The sequence below is a fragment of the Ctenopharyngodon idella genome, chromosome 10 (genome assembly GCF_019924925.1).
Source record: "Ctenopharyngodon idella isolate HZGC_01 chromosome 10, HZGC01, whole genome shotgun sequence".
Lineage (NCBI taxonomy): Eukaryota > Metazoa > Chordata > Actinopteri > Cypriniformes > Xenocyprididae > Ctenopharyngodon > Ctenopharyngodon idella.
This window is the reverse complement of record NC_067229.1, coordinates 37,324,319-37,346,299: the sequence shown is the minus strand read 5'-3', so window position 1 is coordinate 37,346,299 and position 21,981 is coordinate 37,324,319.

Sequence of the window (21,981 nt, the reverse complement as noted above, 5' to 3'; positions counted from 1 at the left end):
TGCACAGACCCCTATGACCAGCTTCGTCTCCACACTGGCGTGATGAATCTGATCTTCAAGCAAAAGGAACTGGAGGAAATATGTGAATGCTGCCAATCCACAATCTGATTTCTGCCTTGTGATGCAGCCTGAATCATAATCACACCGTGTTCTTTCATTGGCCAGAGGAGAACTGGCCTGCTGACTGAGCCTGGATTCTCCCAAGGTTTTTTCTTTTCTTTTTTCCTCCATTCAGTCATCTGAGGGAGTTTGGGTTCCTTGCCTCTGTCTCCTCTGGCTTGCTTAGTTGGGGTATATTATTGATTTGACTTATGACATATGAACTGAACTGAGCTGGACAATGACATCACTGTTTTCTGCAGAACTGCTTTATAGATGAAATAAACTAACTTACAGTTTTTCTCAAACGCTTTGGCTCAATTCTCGAATGAGACTTTTATTTCTCAAAACAATAAGTTCAGGTCTCTGAACAATTAGTTTCTTGTTCACATCAGATTTGAGTTTCTTATTGACTTCAGCAATTTGCATGTGTTTTGGCACATGTGTGCAAAAGACTAAGTACAATTGTCTACAATTTGCACAATAACTAAATGCACATGGCTTGTTGATCAAAACTGATGAGTTGATTCTCAGTGAAACTGTCAAACTCTTCACAACTTCTAAACATTCTTTCATCGTGTGAGCCTCCAAATGCAAAATCATCCATTCAGTTATCAAAATCTGTCAGATATGCATGTATATTCCATAAATACCTGTGACATGGAATGTTTGTAATGCATTATCTGATATACTGATATAATGAATAGGAATAACAATCTTACCAATCAACCAATCAAGTTTGGAAGCATACAGTAGGCTATATGGAGTTTGCCCAGCACAATCACTGCCATTTTTGAACATGGAGGAATGTCTAAATCCCTAAACAGCAACAGCAGTTTATTTTTGTAGAAATGTGTTACATATAAACTGAAAATTCACAGTTGCTTGTTGTGGGAGAGCAAGATATGTAAGAATGTGTGGTGTTAGGGGAAGACATAATAGAATATGTAAAAATGAACAAGCAATTGTGAATTTTCAGTTTACATGTAACACATTTCTACAAATACGTGCTGTATAAATTAAAATGTTCAGTCCCAGTTTATATTTGGTGTTTTTAACTACTATGTACTAACATTTAAATGAATAATTTGATACAATACACTTATTGTGTACATGTTTTTACATTGTACTTACATAAAATAAATAAATAAATAAAAAAAGCTACATGTGATTACAGCTAATTAAATCTAGAATTACACTGTTGACTATTCCATTACACCTTAACCCACCCTTAAACCTACCCATACCACCAAACCTGTCCCTAACTTTACCCGTATCCCACTTCAATAGCAGCAAAAGTGTTTTGCAACACAAAATGAACACAATAAGTACACTGTACTTATTTTTTTTTTATGTAAGTACATAGTACATAAGGACACCTAATATAAAGTGTGTCCATTTTCTTTTTGAGTACTATAGTATTGACTTTTCCTAGTAAGTTTTTATGACAAAAAAAATCTGCATCTAAAAAGCTCAGTGTGAGACACAGTAGCATTTATATAGACAAAACTGACATTCTTTTATAGTGTAGAAAACGACAGTGTCAACTAAAAAGTAGAAAGCACATGAAATTTGTATTTAAAAAATATTTCCATGGTGAAAAACCATCTAAACATTTTGACCAGTATATGGCTCACACAATGACAAAAAGACTTTTTATTTTGGTGGCATTGGCCATTTTACTGACACAAAAACTAGGTTTTGAAGCATGAATTAAATGTTTTGGACAAGTAACTACATTTTGTAGACATGCAATAGAGTTCTGATGTTTCAACAAACTGTTGTGACAATTGAACTTACAGTTTAGAGAAGGTTAAGACTGTTTCGAGAAATGTGCCAAAGCGATTGAGACAAACTGTAATAATTGATGATCTTTACAACAGAACTGAATCAACACTGAACTGACTTCAGCTGAACAATGACACTGTTTTCTTTTAGAGCTGCTGTAAAGCTGAATTAAACTCTGTTTGCATCATTGAATCATTTTCCTGTTATCACTGTAAAGCTGCTTTGAAACAATCATATTGTATAAAGCATATTGTATGGTCCTTTTACTAACAGCAGATGGCGCTTCATAGCAAGGAGTGATTTAAACAAAGGACTGACTGAGGAAATCTCTATATTGTTAATAAGAAAAAAGTCAAGTGATAAATTAGAAGCGATACATATGTGGGTGAGTTTTTGTGCGTGTGTGTGTGTGTGAGTGTTTTAGGTTTTGTCCTCATTATTTCAAGGGTTATTTTTTCTGTTCAAACAATCTGATTTTAAAACTCTATAACATTGTTAACATCTGCATCTTTGTGTTTAAAAATTTTTTATTCAGGCTGTAAAGACAAAATACACTGGACCACAAGCATAATTTTTTTGTAAAACTAATCAAATTCATTGATGTAGACTATATGAACTAACAATCTCTTTTCAGCTGAGAGGCACAGGCAGAAAATAGTCAGACCAGTCCGGCTGAAGTGACTGTGACCTTCAGTTACACGCTAAATATGATTTTCTTTCCCTTAAATATCTCATCAGGTTTGCTGGTTAGCCGCTCAAGGTGTGAACTGATGATCTGTGATTGAAATTCAGCTGCAATTTTCAGCCATTTAAAAAAGCAGAAGACGTGTTTGATGTCGTTCTTTGTCTGAGCGTAATGTCTCATTTTCACCACCATACACTCACACTCTCTCTATCAGAGCTCCCTTAATCAGCTTGTAGGTCAGTTACCATGACAACCTGATCTCTCGTGGATGTGGTGCTTCATGGAGAGGAAGATGATCACCTGCCCTCAGGTGTGTGTCTCTCTGTGTGTGTGTGGTTACATTTTGCCAGACCCCTACCGACAACCCCTCTTTTCACATTTATGATTTCTCTCATCTGAAATGGAGATTATGTGCATTTGCCCTTCAATGAGGTCAGTAAATGGCTTTTAGCAGCATGAAAACATGCTTACATAAATGCCACATATCTGCCATATCATACGTACATCTCAGTCATCTCCATATTTGATTGACAGATCTCTTTTAGTTGTTATGTTTAGCCAATATCCACTTCTGTCTCACTAAACAGCAATTATTGTTCGTAAATGATTATTTTGCATTGCAGTTTTTCTCAGTCACTTTGATGCATTTCTCTGATCACAATTGAAATTCTCAAAACTACTTGTTCAACCTCCACATCATCTAGTCACTTGTGCACATCATAAAAGCGATTTCTCATTCTTTTGAACAAATTGCAAATGCTTTGGTACATTCATGCAATTGATTATGTACAATTGTCTGCTGTTTCCCACATTATCAATTGCTTATATCATGTTAAAAAAATCAAAATATATCATATGGTTCCCTGTTGAATAGCCTTACCCCTCAAAACATCTAGGCATTAGCTCATTGCGTAAGTCTTTAAATTCAAAATGGTTCAACTAGTTGTCATAAACTGTCACACATATTTTCTATACATTTCTATAAGACTTTTTTTTTTTTTGTAAATGAATTGATGAATTGCGGAGGTGAATTTTGAATTTCACTAATCAAGGGGAATGTAAAGCATTAGATCAACCAATGATCATCCAGTTCTCTAAAATAGCTCAGAGGTGCATCTCATTAAGCTTCATTTGGAAAAGTATATAGACAGCACAACACAAGAGTTACAAATTCTGACAATGGAAGAGCAAGGAAACAAACAGGGTCAACAGCCGGAGAGAAGAAGAGGAGTAAGGATGTGTGGTGGAAGGTACAGAGGCAAAAGAGTAGAAGAGTTCAAAATTGTAGACAAGTTTCTGATGAAATAAGGGCCACTATTGTGGATCTCTTGTCATATCATGACCTTATTGCCGATGCGGGTCGAAAGGTACAGCCGAATTTTGGAAAAACAACCATGTCCTCAATCATCCAAACGTTTGTAGACAGAACAGGTATATCAGATAATGCTCACTATACTGTAATACTGTATAATTACTGTAATGCTATATTACTGTAGTCCACTTGCATTTTACATTATACAGTAAATATACATTATAGAGACATAATAATATATACAGTATGTGTGTGGACATTATATATAGATAGATAGATACATAGATGGATAGATGATGGATGGATGGATGGATGGATGGATGGATGGATGGACAAATGGAGGATAGATAGATAGATAGATAGATAGATAGATAGATAGATAGATAGATGGACAAATGGACAGATGGAGGATAGATAGATAGATGATAGATGGATGGATAGATGGATGGATGGATGGATGGATGGATGGATGGATGGATAGATACTGCAGATAGATAGATAATGGATGAATGGATAGATAGATAGATAGATAGATAGATAGATAGATAGATAGATAGATAGATAGATAGACAGATGGAGGATAGATAGATAGATGGATAGATGGATGGATACTATAGATAGATAGATAGATGATGGATGGATGGATGGATGGATGGATGGATACTATAGATAGATAGATGATGGATGGATGGATGGATGGATGGATAGATGAATAGATACTGTAGATAGATAGATAATGGATGGATGGACAGACGGAGGATAGATAGATAGATAGATAGATAGATAGATAGATAGATAGATAGATAGATAGATAGACAAATGGACAGATAGAGGATAGATAGATAGATGGATAGATGGATGTATGGATGAATAGATACTGTAGATAGATAGATAATAGATGGATGGATGGATGATGGACAGACGGAGGATAGATAGATAGATAGATAGATAGATAGATAGATAGATAGATAGATAGATAGATAGATAGATAGATAGATGAATAGATACTGTAGATAGATAGATAATAGAGGATGGATGGATGGATGGATGATGGACAGACGGAGGATAGATAGAAAGATAGATAGATAATGGATGGATGGTGGATGGACAAATGGACAGACGGAGGATAGATAGATAGATAGATAGATAGATAGATAGATAGATAGATAGATAGATAGATAATGGATGGATGGACGGACAGAGTGATGGAGCAGGTGGATAGAAATTTATATAAATATATTCAAAAGTACAGACTGTATGTTGTACATGACATGTATGTTGGCACAGACTGTATGTCCTTGAGATATGTGGACAGATGTCTCAATGCCTCTGTCTTTTTTGTCCTCAGGGACCTTCTCTTATACAGCCATTACTCTTGAGTGCTTAGTCAATGGCTCCACCTTCACACTGCAGTTATTAAGCCTAGACTTTCAATTATTTTACAGTGGGTCGTCAACACATCTCTCACAGATACACAGTACAGCAAAGCACCTTTGTGTGCACATCATTATGCGTTAATTAATGTCAGCTTCCTGTAGTTTAAATGTACATACATTAGCATATATCACACATGCTGGGCCGACTGCACAAGGTCGACTCCTATTGCCTGCTATTGACTGACTTCCCTCCAGAAGGATTCTTTGATGAAAAAGAAGCGGGCAGCATGTCACAGCTGCTGCTTGACCTTTGGATTGTGGCAACACAGATCCAACATTCCAACACGAAATATGAACATTCTCATGTCTGGAATTAGAAGTCAGATGTTGGACTAACAGGCACTTTCCACTTTCCAGGATACAAACATAGGACTTGAAACGCTTAGAAAATGTGAAAGTAATTTTTCAGGAGGCACTTAACCTTCAGAAAATGATTATTGTCAGACCTAGGACAGATAATATAGTATATGAGCTATTTTATTTTCTATTCATTTTATATGACGTTTGATTCTTTTGCGCCTGTCACTAAACCTTAAAGTCCCCCTGAAATGAAAATTTAAGTTTTTTAGCTTTTAGTATGAATATGTTAGCCTTCACGTTATGAATCAGCTGTTGTGTTCCAAAACAATGACAAAATTTGCATTTAGGAGATATAAGCAGCATTCAAAACTTACAGTCTCTCACTTCCGCCAAAATGGATCATGGATTTTCATGACATCATCGCGGACTTCAGCTTCTCATCAAATCTTCTGTCCAATCAAATGCTCTCTAGAATCTGAAGTCCAGCCCCCTCCTACACTATAAACAGACGCTGAAGCCTCGGCTGAAATCGGTCATTTGTTCACACATTTACTAGTTTCTATATGGTGAATGGCACAGATCTCCCATAGAAAGCAACATAATTACCATTATTCAAGGTCTAGAAAAGTATTAAAGACATCGTTAAAATAGTCATCGTGACTACAGTGGTTCAACATTAATGTTATGAAGTGACAAGAATACTTTTTGTGTGCAAAAACAAAATAAAAATTACGACTTCATCAAATTTGTCTCTCTCCTGTCATTCTCCTACGCTGTTTATGTTCAGCGCTTCCGTGTTCTACGTCATAACGCCAGCTCAGTACTGTAGTCACGATGACTATTTTAACAATGTCTTTACTACCTTTCTGGACCTTGAATGACAGTAATTACGTTGCTTTCTATGGGGGATAAAAAAAAACCTCTTGGATTTCATCAAAAATATCTTAATATGTGTTCTGAAGATGAACGAAGGTCTTACGGGTTTGAAACGACATGAGGGTGAGAAATTAATGACAGAAATTTCATTTTTGGATGAACTAACCCTTTAATTTGTGCGCTTTTGTTAATTTTAAACAAGTAAAAAAATAAAAATTTATTTTAAAAAGTATTGTCATTTTTTACTATTAAATAAACTTAAAATTAAATGGGCACAATTATAAATAAGTAAATAAATATTCTAATACTTCTTATAAGAAGTAGTGGGATTTGTATCTCTAAAGCTTGTATCTCTCATCTGTAATGCAAAAAGTTGCAGGATCTGCAGAATCCTTCCAGAAGGATCTGCAGAATCCCATCCTACATTTAGGATGGGATTTAAAATTGCCCTAAACATTGTAACTTATTATCAGTAAACAACTCTTTTTCCCATCTAAACAGGCCAAATTAACTCAATTAAAATATATGTGAATGAACGGGCCCATGGAAAAAAGACAGTGTAATTGGAAACATTGCAGTGTGTATAATACTGTATAACAAGGATCAACAATATAGCAGGGGATTTGCTTTACTCTCTGTGCATGACGTCATGCGTATAATGTCTCTCTTATAAGTCACAAATCACAGCGCATTCAGTCATGGGATGACCCAGAGCGTCTTAATACCTTAATGTAAAAGCTCAACTACATCTTTAGAGTGACAAACAGCCTTATACGTCAGACAATAAATGACTCACTAAGGTTATTTATTTATGTATTTTGAGCATTTTTATCTCACACTTTAATGAGCAGTAACTCATTGTGATATGATATTTGCCACTGCTTAATTGCACATGAATAATTCAAACATACTGATGACAACATTGCTGTCTTCCTTCATTTTATAGCACCTGCTGATAATGCAGATGAGCTCTATGGAAGTATCATGCTTATGAATCTTATGAATGTAAAAGAATCTGCTTTGGCTCTATCAGCATGGATGGAAATCCAGAACACCCCCCCAACCCCAGATCAAGCCTTGGCTGTCATAAAGAGCTGCTCTCCCTCAGTCTGGGTTTGCGCAATGGCTGTGTGGGGAAGATAATCTCATTTAAACCATATCATCGTGAAGACTTCTCATTTCAGAACACTTACAGTCTACGGCGTGTGTGTGTGTGTGTGCAGTCAGCCCTGTCTCCTTCAGTCTAATATGTGTGATTGCTCTACAAGACTGGCTTAAAAATGTGCTAAGACCTGTTCTCTTTCTCCCTTGTAAAATATATATCTTTCCTCTCCTGAAGTGAGCAATTTCCTTCACAGTATCTTTCACCATTCTGGTCATAGTGCTTTCCGAAGATCTTAAAAATCTAGTACTTTTCACAGCCAACCTCTTTTATAGGTAAACTCAGTCTGAAAATATTTTGATATCTTGATAAAATGGGATTTTTCTAGTGTGAAATAATTCCACCTGTAGACCTGATGATGTGAGTAATGAGAAAATGTATGACTTGACAGCTGTCTCTGTTGTGTAATCTCTCCATCTCTCGGATGCACCATCTTTACCCATAAATCCCTCCGGGCAGTAGCTTGTATAATCACACTCTAGTCGTGGTCATATGGGTTTGCCGGTCAGTATATGTGTGTATGTCAGAGAATGTGTGATTTAGGACAGTCTAATGCGTTTCTCTTGTAAAGGATTTGATGGGCCGGTGTGTGCTAGGGTTCAGGAAGGTTAGTGTGTTCCTCTGTAACTGTAAACCTACTTTCAGCTGCTGCGAGCTGTCATGCTGCTATTCAAGGGGTCTGTTGATGCTCATGCACCTGTGCGTTTATCGGAAAAAAATGATACAAGAAGGTCAAAGTGAGGTTGATACAACAAATAGTTCTTGGTCTCACTCCTAATGTCACTGGCTACAAATCAGTGCAAGTTTTACAGGTGCCATCAGAAAAGCATCACAAAAGACTGGCATGGCTAGACAGGATGAGGAGTAAGGCCACTTTTTACCTTTTATTATCAATATGATTTTATTTGTCCTCAAAGTGACTATTCACTTTTTCATTGGTTTTGGTGAGACAGAAACAGTGAATATGAAATGAGTGAACTCTTCATAACTAATTCACATATTGTAAAACTCTAGATCACAGGGCTCCAGACAAAAAAAAAAAAAAAATCATAAGGCCATTGGCTCCTATAGGGGGAAAAAACAGGCGCCAAATAATTTTTTTAAGAGCCACACAACAATGAACTTAAAATTTTAAATCACTTACTTTTAGTCATCCTGTTGTGTTTATATATCTCCCCTTTATAGTTTCAGCATTTTCATTTTGTGATTTTTCTGGAAAATGAATGTCACTATTTTCACTTAATACTATTATAGTTTTTGTTAATATTTTGAATCTGATTAGATTTTTATATTTTCTGCTTTCATTTTTTGTAAAGTTTTAATATTTTTTTTTGCTTGTTTTATTTTTTGTTTTTTTTCAAATATGTCTGTTTAGTTTGTATAGAATTTTATTTAAGTATTAACATTTATTTCAAGCAATGAAAAAATTTTTTTTAGTTAACTATCATAACCCTGATGCTACTAAATCTTTATATTGAATAATATGTGTCAAATAATGTTCTTAGTCCTTCCTTCCTGAAGCTACAACAGTTTACTTTAAATCAAATGAAAATAAATATAAATATATGGAAACATATATATAAATATATTAAATTTGGTTTGTGTAACCAAATAACAAAAAGGGGAAATTGATATATACATACTACTTGACTTTCATTACTTTGAAATACAGTGGGACTCTTATTTTGAAATGTCTGTGCTTTACTTTTGCTGCTCATTCAAGTTCAGATGAGGAAGATAAAAAAAAATTACGTTGTTACAACCGTTTACAACACAATATAATATAAATAATATGAAGTAAACTTTGTGATAATTGATCAGCATTAATTCATAAGCAATTGGTTGACAAATGTGCGCTAATCATTGAATGTGAGCTGCTCTGAAGCACTTTTGCGAGAGCCTGAAGAATGCGCAACACCGCCTTCTTTTGACTTTAAAACATGCAGCGCTCACATTTATTTAATGAAATTAAAGTTAAAGTTATTGCTTTTCAGCATAACTGTCTAAAACTGTCTGATATAAAATATGTTGACCTTTTTATTCATACAATTATAAATTGTAATAATAGTTTAATTATTAAAAAATTTAATATTTAAAATTCAGTCTTCCACGAACCAAACAGATAAAAAATATTGATGACCCTTTTTAATTGTAAAAATATTTAGAATATTTTAACAGTTATTATAACAATAGTAATAATAATATTAATAATAATTGTTGTTGTTGTTGTTGTTAAAATTCAATAATAATTTAATTAAAATTATTAACTTAATTCATTAAATAATGTAATAATCATTATTTAAAATTCAGTCTTCCACAAACTAAACTGATCAAAAATATTGATGACTCTTTTTAATTGTAAAATATTTAAATTATATTAATATAACAACAACAGTAATAATAATAATAATAATGTTATTGTTGTTAATAATTTCCTATGTTTATGTATTTTCTATTGAAACAGCAAGTAAAACAAATTGTTTCAATAGGTACATCAACTTAGAAAAAAATAACTGGATTTAAAGGGTTAGTGCACCCAAAAATTATCCTATAATTTAGGCTACTCACCCTGAAGCCATAGGTGTATATGACTTTCTTCTTTCAGACAAACACAATCAGAGTTATATTAAAATATCCTGGCTCATCCAGGCTTTATAATGGGAGTGATTGGAGGATGAGTTTTTGAAGTCCAAAAAAGTGCATCCATCCATCATAAACATACTCCACGCGGCTCCGGGGGGTTAATAAAGGCCTTCTGAAGTGAATCGATGCATTTGTGTAAGACAAATATCCTTATTTAAAACTTTATAAAGTAAAATAACAAGTTAACAACCATACGCATTCGACGTACGTCCAAAAAGCGTTAACTTCCACAACGTAGTACACAATGACATGACATACTCGTTATAACGTAGGACATAGTGTGGTATGTCATGGCGTAGCATAGAACATCATGGCATTGTGTACTACATCGCGGAAGTTAACGCTTTTTGGACGTACACTACCAGTCAAAAGTTTGGAAACATTACTATTTTTAATGTTTTTGAAAGAAGTCTCTTATGCTCATTAAAGCTGCATTTATTTCATAATAAATACAGAAAAAACAATAATATTGTGAAATAGTATTACAATTTAAAATGATGGTTTTCTATTTTAATATACTTTAAAATATAATTTATTTCTGTGATGCAAAGCTGAATTTTCAGCATCATTACTCCAGTCTTCAGTGTCACATGATCCTTCAGAAATCATTCTAATATGTTGATTTGATACTCAGTTATTATCAATGTTGAAAACAGCTGTGTTGCTTAATATTGTTTTGGAACCTGTGATACATTTTACAGGATTCACTGATGAATAAAAGGTTAAAAAGAACAGCATTTATTTAAAATATAAATCTTTTCTAACAATATAAATCTTTACTATCACTTTTTTTTTTAATTTAACACATCCGTGCTGAATAAAAGTATTAATTTCTTTCAAAAAAAAAAAGAAAGAAAAAAAATTACTGACCCCAAACTTTTCAACGGTAGTGTATATTGTTACAAAAGATTTCTATTTTAAATAAATGCTGATATTTTTTAACTTTTTATTCATCAAAGAATCCTGAAAAAGTATTATAAAATAATATTAAGCAGCACAACTGTTTCCAACATTGATAATAAATCAGAATATTACAATGATTTCTGAAGGATCATGTGACACTGAAGACTGAAAACCATAATTTTAATTTGTAATAATATTTCACAATATTATTGTTTTTTCTGTATTTATTATGAAATAAATGCAGCCTTAATGAGCATAAGAGACTTTTCAAAAACATTAAAAATAGTAATGTTTCCAAACTTTTGACTGGTAGTGTACGTCAAATGTGTATGGCGGTCGCACCGGAAGCTCGTTATTTTACTTTACGTTTAAATAAGGATATTTGTCCTACACAAATGCATCAATTCACATCAGAAGGCCTTTATTAACACCCCGGAGCCACGTGGAGTACGTTTATGATGGATGGATGCACTTTTTTGGGCTTCAAAAACTCATCCTCCAATCACTCCCATTATAAAGCTTGGACGAGCCAGGATATTTTAATATAACTCTGACTGTGTTTGGCTGAAAGAAGAAAGTCATATACACCTAGGATGACTTGAGGGTGAGCAAATTATGGGTTAATTTTCATTTTTGGATGAACTTTTCCTTTAATGTGGTCGCTAGTTTTAAATGTTCTTATATCACTACCACTGAGTTTGTATCATAAAGAGGAGAGAGACTTATTTTGAAGCTAGAAACAAAAGAGTGTTTCCAGCCACAATACCTAGAGCCAACTCCTTGAGCTCTTTTTCTTTCTTTTCTCTCTCTCTGTCCTCTCTTTTCACAACCCATTTCTGTCAGAAAGTGCCCTGGCGTTCAGTCTCTCCCACCGTGTGTGTGTGTGTGTGTGTTGAGTGTGCGTGTGCAAGCATGACTCCAGAGACATGCCACGAGTGTGTATCCAGAGAGTAATCAGGTAATTGATCATACAGACAGGTAATCATTCCTGTGCCAGACTCTCTGGCTGCGAGTGGTCGGGCAGCATTAGGGAAACATGTCCTCAAACACAGTACAGAGAGAAAAACAGTCAGGCAGGCAGGCCGACGGCTAACACTGAGAGAATTAGATCGAGGACACATTACATAAATAGAATCCCTAGAATGTTGCCAATGATTTGCAAGGCCACAACAGCTCTAAGAATCAAGCTAAAGAGTCAAGCTAACAGCTCTTAATCATGAGAATGATTCATAAAGCTTTTCTGACACCTTTTCTGTGTAATGTTCTGAGCAGATGGCTGGTGAACCCAAAGAACAACCATATTTGACTTCAGTAATGTTTGTACCATGATTTGTCATGCACTACTTTAAAACATTTGCTCAGATGAACCAGAACAGAAGGAAGGGTTTTAAATGAGTAACTGCGGAAGAGACCTTTAGAGAGCTGCTTAGAATGAACAGTGATTTACATCAATCGATATTCCAGCAGAGGTTTATTTTAACAGCTGCATCAAACAGAGAATCATTCTCATGGATGAAATGTTTTATGTTGTGCTATCTTGACAGTCATTAAATATTACATGTTTTAATTCTTAAGCAGGACAGGGCCGTAATGGAAAATGATCTCACCAAACTTGAGTGGCTGGTAAACCTGCTTTTACTTGAGGAGTGATACTTAACACACCCCAGTGACTTTGATATGCCAATGTGAAATCTGTTACGTGCAAAAAGATATGTAAATAATGGATGCTGTATTTCTGAAGAACTTGACATTTACCCAGGCCTATACCCTTTCTCTCCAGGCCTATACCCTTCCTCTCCATCTGTTATTCCTATAATAATAATAATAAAATTATTGTCAGAGATCGGCCAGGCTCCATCACCACCCAATCACAGAGGTCACAATCACCAGAGTACTAATCGCCCGCACCTGATTGTCATCACCTCATCATCACAGCAGTATTTAAGCACACACTTCACCACAGCTCTTTGTCTGGTCACAACTTTGAGAAGGACTCACTTACCTGATCTACTTCCATGCTCCATCGTTCCTGCGTCTCTCCCGATCCTCTGTGTCTCCAGCGTCTTCCTGCTTGTCTGTGTCTCCAGCGTCTTCTCATCCCGGACTTCATCCCACTCCAACATACTCACCGAAGTGTGTGCTCGACTGCTTAGGTCCACAATCTCCTCCAACCATCTACAAAACAAAGAACTGTCAGTATTCTCATTCAATATTCCTATCCTGCTTATACTATATTACTCACCTGCTTGTTTACAATCCCTTCTACGATCAATAAAGCCTCATATTCATTTCTACGTTGTTGTGAGTCTGTGTTCTGTAACAATTATATATATATATATATATATATATATAAACTGCATATAATTTATTATTATAAAATATAATTTAATAGGAATTATGCTTTTTACAAAATGTAATAATACAAATATTCTAAAAAACATAAAATTTTAATATTATTACATTTCATAAAATGTAATGTTTCAATTGATCGTTAAAATTATACAATTTTATTTCAATAATAAATAACTTTCAAGATTTAGGTAGTCATTTAGGAGATAATCATCACCATCATCATCATCACAATCAATCATAATAACATAATATTATTATTATTGTCATTTTGTTGTTGTTGATTATGTTATTATTATTATGTATATTATTATTATTATTATGTTATGTATAAACCTTAATGATAAATTTTATAATTTTATTATTGTTGTATTTTTATTATTATTTTATATTACGTAAGTTTTATAAATAAAAGGTAATTGCATATACATAAAAAGTAAAAAAAAAAAAGAAAAAGTAATTTAATAGTAATTTAATATTTAAATTGAATGTTTAAAAGTCATTTTATTTTAGTAATAAATACTTTCAAGATTTAGGTAGTCATTAAGGAGATAATGGTAATCATAATCATCATCATAATAATCAATCATTAGAATTAATTAATATTAATATTATTAATGTTGATGTTATTGATAAAACTTAATGATAAAATAAAAATATAATCGTATAATAATTGCTGTTTTTTATTACTATATTACATACATTTTATCAATAAAATGTCATTAAAATTATCTTTAATAGTAATAATTTAATATTTATATTGAAAGTTTAAAATTCATTTTAATTTCAATAATAAATAACTTTCAAGATTTAAGTAGTCATTTTAGAAGATCCAAATATGTATTTTAAGGCATATACTTATATCCCGAATTTAAAAGCAGCCTCGCACTGACATTTCTCCTGTGGACCTAAGCATGAAAGAAGAGATCCACTGGTTTCTCCATCAACCCACATTTGCCCTGCATTTTTCCAAGGTAAGTGACAGAACCAATCTCAGCACATACAGTATATTCAGCCTGCTGTATGCCTTATTTACGAGCTGCACAAGTGCAGCACTGCGTCCCATTTGTTTCTTGTCATTTCACTGTCTGTATAGTTCAGATGCCTTTATGTTCTTTTAGGAATGAGTCAGTTCCTAGTAAAGAGCTTTTACTCTTACTGTCAGATGTAAGGATTTGTGCACCATAAAACTTTGTCTGAGTTTATAATATATTCCCAGCTACTAGTTGCCATTCTTTCATTTTCACATTAGTATAACACAATATTCGTTCCAGCTGTAAAGAAACAAATTAGAAAGAAGAAGCTAGTTTGTTCAGGGTTTTTAATGGACGCCTGTAGATCAGAGGAATATTTTTCTGTGGTGTTTTTCACTTTTTATCTTATGAGAGTTTTTCCTCATTTAGTCTCTCTCTCTCTCTCTCTCTCTCTCTCTCTCTCTCTCTCTCTCCTGGCACAGATTCCCACTGGGAGCATGTACTTACAATATTTGACTGCAGGATAAGATCACTGTCTGCCAAACGGAATTGCCAAGTCTAGCATGAATCTGGGGCTATGGACTGATCACAAAGTTGAAAAGCAACAAAAGAAAATAAATAAAAAAAGCAGCAGCACCAAATTAATTTAGCCTCAGCATGCCGCCACTGCACACAGGAGAGAGTAAGACTTTAGGGTTCGATAGGAGAAGAAATATGGGCAAGAGAGAGAAAAGGAGGGAGAAGGTGAAAGAATGGAAGATATTGAAAAGGAGGCAGTGAGAGAGAGTTGCTCCCTTTGTGTCTGTTCAGCATGAGACGGGGGGAGAGGGCACCGGGGGGTCGTGCTTCTGTGTGTGTATGTGCGTGCGTGTGTGTTTGTGTGTCATGAGAACCCTGCAGACGCTGCCTGGTGGGGGTCTGAGACAAAGTTGAAAGGAGTGATTCCCTGTGTGTTCAGAGAAATAGCACACTCTTCATTAATTATGTATTTCTCCCATAGAAAGCCTGGCAAACTCACTCAGACACCCAGCACTAAGCCGGCTTCCTGTAGCCATAAAGGAAAAGAGAAAAGAGGATCACAACAACGGAATCAGAATTTGGAGAAAGTGACTTTGTAGCATTTTAAAAGACAGGTCATTGTAATAATTTTGCTGTATTTAAATAAAATTTGCTGTACTTTCACAGTATTTGTTTTACAATGTTCTACAATTTATTGCAATTAAATGACAGCTGTATATTGTCAAACCCGTTTTCACATCAAAGTAAAAAATGTGTGAAAAAAATTCTCACACTTGAACTTTTATATCTTACAGTACAACTTTATTTTGATAACATACTTTAATTTACAGTGCACTTACGTCTACTTAGTGTACTTACCTACACTGTAAACCCGAATAAGTTGGGCTAACTCAAAAAATTTGAGGTGATCAGTTACATCAATTTTTTTGAGTTATGTTCCCAATTTTAAGTAAGCAGAACTACCAAGTGTTGAGTTTGTAGTACTCATGCATGTTCATTGCTAAGCACTCATGCGATTGCTGGCTAACTCAACATTTTAATAAATTAACATAAAAGATTTAATTAGTTAATTTTGAGTTCTTGCAAATCAAATGAGTTATTTACTTCACTGTAAACCCTAATAAGAAAATTCAGAAAATGCCAACTTGCTAATTGTCTAACATGTTAACAATAGCAATAACATGTAATTTACCTGATCTCAAACCAAGCAGCATGTGCCACTTGTCACCATGATGGTAACTCTCCAAAAACCCACATTAACAGAAACTCTTCTAAATTAGCATAACAAAACATTAATCACTACTAAATCTCCCTTACCATTAATCTTGCACAAAAAACATTAGCCTATATAACACTTAATTTTGGCATTTACTCTCCCTTTCGAGTGCCATGGGCAAAGCATGAGAAATAGAAATCCTAGCCCAGTTTCAGTTAAACTTAAGTTAGTCTAAATTAAAAGAAATTAGTTCATACAACTCAAAACAATGAAACAGTTCAGTTTACTTGAAATATGTCAGTGCTGTGAACTCAAAAGAAAAAGAAAGTTCTACATACATTAATTTAACTGAACTAATTTGTTCAATTTAAATTTGTCCTACTCAAACCAATTAAGTATTTTGAGTGTTAGGGTTTACAGTGAAAACTGGGTAATATAAGGTAACTGGATTAAGGTTAGGTTTAGGGGTAGGTTCAGGGTTAGTGCCTAGTTATTACACAGTAATTACTATAATAAGTACATAGTATGGGGAACAGGACTGTAAAATAAAGTTCTACCCACTTTACAATAGGGTCTCATTTTTTTTAACATTAATTAATGCATTAGCTAACGTTAACTAACAATGAGCAATTATAATTCTTACAGCATTTAATGTTAGTTAATAAAATGTTAATGTTAGTTAAGAAAAATGTTCATGCATGTTAGGTCAAAGTGCATTAATGTTGACAGATACAACATATGATCTTAAAAAATGTATTTGTAAATGTTGAGATTAAGATTAATAAATGCTGTAGATGAAGTGTCCATTGTTAGTTCATGTCAACAAATGAAACATAGGCTAAAGTGTACAAGGTAAGGTTTCATTAGTTAACTACTTTAGTTAACATGAATTAAGAATGAACAATACTTCTACAGCATTTATTAATCTTGGTTACTGTTTATTTCAACATTTACTCATACATTATTAAAATCAAAAGTTGTATTTGTTAACATTAGTTAATGCACTGTGTACTAAAACAATGAACGACTTTATTTCTGTCAGGACCACTATCGTCAAATATGATTGACAATTGCATAGAGTTTGTATTGGCATTATGGTTCTGTTCTGGGCAACAACTCCCTGCGCATCCATGCAGCCTAGTATGGATGAGAACAGGGAGAGCAGCAATAACCCCCCTAGGGTTAACAGAATGTCAATAATTTAACATGTACACATATTTCAAGAATTAGTCTGATTCAGGGGAATCATAAGGCCAAATCCTGACTGAAGAGAGAAGGAGCTGGGTATGGAGGAGGGTAATTAGCTCCTGAGAAATGCAATAGCTGCTGATAATACTGAGGAGCTTATATGAATGCCGTGATAGGCATCGTATTCCTATAGGTAGACGTAAGTCACCTGGGAGTCAGCTGATGCGAGCTTGACTGACGTAACCTGCCAGAACTGACGCTAACGCTGGATTTTTATTACTTATTAAAAAATACTGTAACAAATGTATTGTTCATTGTTATGTAAGTTAATACAACGAATGAGACCTTATTGTAAAGTGTTACTGTTTTTCCTTGATTTCTCACAGTGACATCTATTTTCAATATTATCTAATGCTGTTTGTTTTATTTTATTTTATTTTGTTTTGTTTTATTTTAGCCTGCACTGATTTCAGAAGAATATATATATATATATATATAATACAGTATAATGTTTATGAAACAATGTTCTATCTGCAAGAAAAAAAAAAAGATGAAAAAAAAAAAAAACGAAACAAGACAACGTTGAGGTTCACATGATTGAGTTGTGCAATGCAGATCCACCATGCAAAAGACACTTTAAACCTCTGTGTGCCAACTAGCTGGGAAAAAAAATGCTGAGAAGATGAATTCTGCCCAGAGAGGACGTGTTTCATCATATCCCAGACATATTAAAGCCATTTGCTTAGAGGTTATTAGAGGTTAGAGTTCTCAAGGAAGCCTGTGTGTGATTGTGCTGCCCATAGCTGAAATATGGGTTGACTGCTGTTCCCATATCTCTAAGCTTCTTTTCATGCTGGAATGTGTGAGTGGAAGAGCCCTTAAGCAAAAGTATCGTTATGTAATCAGTCTGTGCGATTGAAATCACCAGACCCACATTAATGGTCTGAACAAGATCTAGATACTCGCAGTGGACCTGTGTTCAAGAGACAGACTGAACACTGAAAAGTTCGATTGTTCATCAAAACTCTTGCAGACTGTTGGTGGTTCCAATCATACACACTGATTACACAATGTTTTTGCTTGAGGGCTCTCAGACTCACAACTTTCACAGAGCTCGTGTTTGAGTTGAATGTTTTGTGTGGAAATGCATTTGACGGAACTATCAAAACATGATAAACATCCCGATGATACAAATGGGAGAGACAGTTTTATAAGTAACCCAAAAATAAAAGGAAGAAATGTTGAAAGAAGAGATGAGAAGTTTTTGCTTATGATAGTAAATGCTAAATCTATAAAATGTATATTATTAAATATTTTTTACAATAATAAGTATCTATTTATATTATTGATAATTATTTTTGCAATAATATTAATTATTATTGTTGTCATCATTATTATTATTGTAAATATTAATTTATTGATAACAATAGTCTATTATTAATAGTTATTAATAATTATAATGGTAAATAATTATTAATACGTTAATATTTACTTATTATTATTAGTAGTAGTAGTAGTAGTAGTAGTATCACCATCATATTAATAATTAAGAATGATAAATATACATTATTAAAATGTAATTGATATTTACAATATTAATAATAATTATTATTATTATAGATTTGATTAAAATATAATATTAATGAGTATGATTATTATATTAGTAGGTAAAGTCCATAAAATAACTACAATAAAATCTGTCAAGAAATATCATAAAGATGAACTCAGATAAGACACAGATACACACACACACTTCCATATATCTATGAATTAGTATCAAAGGTGACTTTACTCATAGTTATTAAAGCAGCTTACAGTACACGGCTCTGCTGCAGCACTGATATGAGTATGCATTATTCATAAGCACTGAGCAAGTGTGTAAATTGCTTTGCCATGGGTGCATGTTGAAACAGTTTATGGTATATCTCTTCATGGCTAATGCTATAATACCCATATTGATTCCAACCTTTTTCAATTTTACACACACGCACAAACAGTGTCAGATTGCACATCCTTGCCATATCCTCCACAGAGCATATTACAATTTATCATGAGTGTTTATCGCACACTTGTCGCACTTTATAGCTCTTTGTGTTAACACCTGTTAAATTGTGCCATTTGCTATTGCAGTTTCACTCTTTCTTGTGGCCTGGCGCACGAGAAGTGTTTCGGCGAGTATGTGTGTGTCCACTGGCCTTTCAGATAAGAGCCAGACTGTCACACGCACACCATCACCTGCAAATAAATACTGGTAAAATGTCCAGTTGTAATGTAACTGTCTGTTTTACATTAACTGCCAAATAGCTACTTCTACAGCAATTTAATGTTAAAAAAATGTACAATTTACGGTAAAAAACAAAAACTGCAGCTGTGGTTGCCAGAACTTTACCATAAAGAGAAGCCCATAGCAACATTTTAAGATTTACAGATTGGAATTAAATTTACCGTAAAAAAAAAAAAAAAAAAAAAAAAAAATTCATTAACTGAAATGTACACTATGTAACTTTTGGCCCTCTAGTGGTTAAAGGGTTAGTTCACCCAAAAATGAAAATTCTGTCGTTAATTACTCACCCTCATGCCGTAAGACCTTCATTCATCTTCAGAACACAAATTAAGATATTTTTGTTGAAATCCGATGGCTCAGTGAGGCCTGCATAGCCAGCAATGGCATTTCCTCTCTCAAGATCCATTAATGTACTAAAAACATATTTAAATCAGTTCATGTGAGTACAGTGGTTCAATATTAATATTATAAAGCGATGAGAATATGTTTGGTGCGCCAAAAAAACAAAATAACGACTTATATAGTGATGGCCGATTTCAAAACACTGTACTCACATGAACTGATTTAAATATGTTTTAGTACATTAATGGATCTTGATTTCATATTTGCAACGCCTCCAGGCATCTATTTCGGGCATCCAAGACCAAGTCCTATCTATTTGAATGGGGGAATCCTGTAATCTCAAAAACTGATTGGCGAACTCCCAATTAAATTACATATTCAAATCAAAAAAATCTGACATGAACCGTCCCATAAATTTTGTTTCTTATGCTTAAATAGCATTTAAAAAGCCTATTTTTCAGGCTAGACGAGCCAATGCGCATGTGCAGTTTTATATGCGCGAGTCTCAGGTTTCTATGGGAACCGGAGCCTCTAACGGCAGCTGCAGTGATCCAGTGACTTTATCAATCAGCGATTGGCTCTTTTACTTAGAAGGCGGGTCTTATTGTGAATATAGGTTATAGTGAACCGTCTTTCTCTAGCTAGTCTTTGGCTCAACCTTTCTCGCACGTTGTGACAAGTAACCTATGCCACTCCCATAGACATGTGCCACTCTCTATACAAGCGTCAAAGTAGCCGGAACAACTTTTCTCTATTTATAGATATGACAAGCCACACACAGGCGAGTGACTTTATGTACGCAATTTCCTGTGAAAACCATCCCGCTAGGTCTAAAATATAAGTGAATCAGTAAGACAAAACACGTTTTGAATTGGAATAACTACTGATGATGCATTGACTCATTATTTACTATTTAATTTTGAACAAAAATGTTACATAGTGTAGCCTACCTTGAAATAATGTTAGTTCATTCACAAATAGCTCACAATTCAAGCTGAGGTAAATATAATATAGCCTACAGGCCTAGAAGGTACACACAGTGTCATACACACAAATACAAAACATTATCATGATAACACACATGACACTAAAATAATGCAATAAACATTCATTTAACAACATGAGATGTAACAAAAATCACTCATGTACAACTGATAAGAAGAAACAGTTATTTCATTGAAAAAACATCAAATATGACAATCAGAATTCTCACACAGAGGAGTCTGGGAATGTCATTTTTTTTCACTGTTAATTATAAAATTGTTATTTTTTACTTTCAAAAACGTTACATTTAACAGTATTTTACTGTAACTATTCTAATGTATTACAGATTTTCTCTGTAGTGAACTTACTGTGAAGCAGGGGCGTAAATTTCATCTGACAGTTGGGGGGGACAATAAACAAAATTTCTCAAGAGCAATTTTTGAAGGGTACACAAATAATACAGCCAAAATTTTAATAAAATTTTACTTATGATATATGTAACGTTACACAGAAGAAAACCTTACTACTATTATTATTGTAGCATAGAGACTGTACCATTATGCTCAATGTTTCTCTTCGGTTCAATGAAAAAACTGACTAAATTGACTAAAATATTCTTCTTCAAAACCATTTATTTATTGCAATATTTTTGAAGTTGTTTACAGCCAAGCCACTAAAATACGATGAATACATATTGAGCAAAACCCAACACACAACAGTAAATCTATTAGCCTTATTACAGTTCACATATTCTTATCACAATGTTAGTTGTAGTTGGTGTGGGTGACTTAGTATCCAACAAGCTATCGTTAACAACCTACCAAACAAGATAGGTAATTATAATCGCTAACATAACGGATTCACGGAAAAATATATCAGTTACCATTGTTTTTTTTTTTTTTTTTAATTATGATTAATTAC